The sequence below is a fragment of the Garra rufa genome, chromosome 6 (assembly GCF_049309525.1).
Source record: "Garra rufa chromosome 6, GarRuf1.0, whole genome shotgun sequence".
In the NCBI taxonomy this organism is placed as follows: domain Eukaryota; kingdom Metazoa; phylum Chordata; class Actinopteri; order Cypriniformes; family Cyprinidae; genus Garra; species Garra rufa.
This window is the reverse complement of record NC_133366.1, coordinates 18,045,285-18,049,387: the sequence shown is the minus strand read 5'-3', so window position 1 is coordinate 18,049,387 and position 4,103 is coordinate 18,045,285.

The window sequence follows — 4,103 nt, the reverse complement described above, 5'->3', positions numbered from 1 at the left end:
TGTTTTTTTTAATTACTAAAACTACAAATAACACACAAAATAGATGTTTTATGCAACTGTTTACATAAATTAGTAGAGTAAACACAAAAAAGATTTAAATTAGACGCAATTATTTCATGATAATTGAAGCTGAATGTATGATTTAGGAGGCGTAGACAGTCAAAAATAGGAGTCTTTAATTTAATATTTTTAAGACAAAATGTTCCTAAATACACATATAAACATTATTTTTAGTGATAGCTTGATATAATTTGTGTAATTATTCAAAACTGTTTCAATATTTTTTATTTTTTTGGAAAATATTAAAAGGTTTATCCCGGAGACGCAAAATGTACCCGCAATTCTAGAATGACCCATATATATATATATATATATATATATATATATATATATATATATATATATATATATATATATATATATATAATCCAGAAATACTGTATTTAGCCTACATTTTTTGTTCTGGTAAATATTACTTAAAAAAGTAAACTTTATCAAATCCAGAAATACTGTATTTAGCCTACATTTTTTGTTCTGGCAAATATTACTTAAAAAAGTAAACTTTGTCATTATTTATCCATGTCAGGGATTCCCCGCTGTCACAAACACCTCAGTCACCAATCACAACACTCACTCACTCACAGTCGCCTGACTATATACACGCTAACCTCAGTCTCTCATTGTCCAGTCTACTGTTCACTTTGTTGGGCTACCAGTCTACTTTGCCAGTCTACCTGCTTTTGCTTACACCTTCAGCTCCTCCACCGCTCCTGTTATCCCAAATTCCACTGTTGTCACATCCTGGCAAGCCTGCAAGAACAACAATCATCAGACAGATCAGCTAAGAACTCATGAACTGTTTATACTGAAGGCTACTTACTTGCTTCCAGTAATTTACACCCATCATCTGCATCTGTTCAATTAATGTACTTGTTTTGACCATTTATCTGTTTCTGGCTCAATCTGTGACAATTCATTCCACTGTTATTTCAAACCCTTATGAATTGTCTTTCTCCATTTCTTTCTTTTTTTTTTTTTTTTTTTTGACTTAATACAATATTTAACAATAACAGTCAGAGATATAACAGTATGACATATGCAAATAACGTTTTCCAATTGTCACATCCACCCCCCCCCCTGAAAAAAAAAAAAATAATAATAATAATTAAATAAAGTTAAGAAAAATCAATACATATTTGGGTTTAGTCACACCATGGTATTTTAGATTTACATATAATCTTAAGGAGACAGACCATATTTGACATTATACTTTACTTTTTATACAATTTTCTCCATCAATGCAAGGAAAGAGCTCCATATTTTCATATAAAGATCAAGGCGTCCTGAGGCTCTAAATATCACACGTTCATAGCTAGCAATACTGGACATGAGTTCTAGCCACTCACTAAACGAGGAGGGCGTAATAGATTTCCAATGTCTCAGAATGACTCTACATCCAGACACCATAGCTAAACGGCACCATTGCCTTTGTTGCCGGGAGAGGTATGCATCTTCTGGTAAAATCCCCAACATACAGAGAGCAGGGTTCTTGTGTAGTGTTAGGCTAAACATGTTATTAACAAAATGTACAATCTTTTCCCACAGTTCCTTAACCTTATCACATTCATACAGCATATGAACCATAGTACCAGTATCAGTTTTACATCGCCAGCATAGGTCATCGTCTCTTAATTTAAGTCTAGCCATCCGGCTTGGAGTCCAGTAACACCTGTTAAAAATTTTATAGTTTATCAGTTCGGATTGAATTTCACGAACACAGGTATGCCACTTGGATACAACCTGCTTCCAGATTTCATCCTTGATTGTTTCCCCCAGATCTCGTTCCCATGCCAGTTTAAGTCCACTTAAATTAGGTGCATTAACATCTTGGATTAAGGCATAGAAAGCTGAGCAACCTACTTTTTTTATGACTAATTGTAGTAAAGATGTGTTGTATATCCGTTGGTGGGTCAGGGCCATTTTTAGTGGTTGCAAGGAGACAATGTCTTATTTGCAGGTATTTCCAAAAGTCATTATTTGGCAGTTTATACTTTTGTTTCAAATGATTAAATGACACATGTTCTTCTTCATACAGGTTATCTAAGAAACATATCCCTTTATTGGCCCACTGTGTCCAGCAGAAAGGCTTCCTATCTATTTTAAATTTGGTATTATACCAGATCGAGGCTCTAGTTGTCAACCACGGGTTTTGTTTGAAGTTTTGATGATACAATTTCCAACTTTCTCTAACAAATCTAAGAATAGGATTCTGGTCAGGTACTGGTCGAGCGAGCTGAGTCAAGAAAGCCTCTACTGGAAAAGGGGCCAACAATTCCTTTTCAATATGAACCCACCCAGGGGCTACGTTAGGTGCCAAATTGATTTTAGACCACTGCGAAAGTGAAAATGACCAATGATACCAGTCAACTCTGGACAGAGAGAGTCCACCTGAACTTTTCGAAGAATACAATTTGGTACGATTAAAAAGGGGTTTCTTCCCTTGCCAAATAAAGGATTCTACCTTCTTATTGTATTCCTTCAGAAGTGATAGTGGTAACACAAGGGGAAGCATATATGACAAATAATTAATTTTGGGAACAATTATCATTTTAACAAGATTAATCCGGCCCAAGATAGACATTGTAAGTTTGCTCCAATTCTGTAACAAATTTTGGATCTCTTGAATAACTGGTTGAAAGTTAACCTGCATAATTTTCTCCAGTCCAGGTACAAGTTTGATTCCCAAATACACTAACCCAGATGAAACCCATTTAAATGGCCATTGCACTTCTAACATATTATTATGGTTTTTAGACAGAGGCATTACTTCTGATTTACTCCAATTAATTTTATATCCTGATATTTGAGAGAAGTCATCAATTAAAGAGCACATTGTGGGTACCGTTATTTGTGGATTACTAGAAGTGAGTAAAATATCGTCAGCATAAAGAAATATTTTATGCTCCTGCTGACCAGCTAGAACACCTTTAATATTTGGATTGCTACGTATAGCTATAGCTAATGGTTCTAAGACTAACGCAAAAATAAGGGGCGAAAGGGGGCACCCCTGTTTTGTGCCCCTATGTAATTCGAATCGCGGTGACACTATACCATTACATAACACTGATGCTTGGGGACCAGTGTATAGTAATTTAACCCATTTAATAAAAATTGATCCAAAGCCAAATCGTCTAAGGGTCTGAAATAAAAAAAAAAAAACATTCAACCCTGTCAAAGGCCTTCTCAGCATCCAAGGAGAAGGCCATGACAGGGTCAGCAACATCTCTTGAGTTCCACATGAGATGTAATAGTCTTCGCATGTTATCTGCTGAAGACCTAGCCCTAATAAACCCAACTTGGTCTGGATGTATAATAGTAGGTAATAAGTTTTCTAATTTCTTTGCGAGTACTTTGGCCAAAATTTTCCCATCTACATTGCCGAGTGAGATCTATAATTTGCACAGTGTTGTGGGTCTTTTCCTTTCTTGTGAATTAGAGTGATTATGCTGGTTCTCATACTTTCGGGAAGTTTACCAGTTATCAATGCATTCTGAAAGACAAAGAGCAATTTGGGTGCCAGAAATTCAGAGAATTTTTTTTATAAAAGTCAGAAGGAAAGCCATCTTCCCCTGGGGCACGACTGGGTTTGAGATCACGTATGGCATCCTTAATTTCCTCTAATGTGATATAATTTTCTAGTGAGTCCCTATCAAATGTAGACAGACATGGAATCCGCAGGGAAGAGAAGAATCTGTCGTATTTTTCAATGGGTACTTCCCCTTGTGATGTATATAGCTCTTGATAGAAATTTGTAAAAACCTTATTAATTTCTTTTCCATCTGTAATCAGTTTATCTTTATCGTCAAGGATAGAGGGAATAAGGTTCTGCGTGCTCAGCTGTTTGACTCTATGTGCCAAATATTTACCTGCTCTCTCACCTTTTTCATAATAATTTTGTTTTGTGCAAAATAGGGCAAATTCAGCTTTTTTCTGTATAATATCATTCAGCTCCAATTTCAGACTATTCAATTTATTAAAAGTTGCAGAATCCGGATGACTGTAATTTTGTTTTTTCAAGGACCTAATTGTTTCTTCCAGTTTAG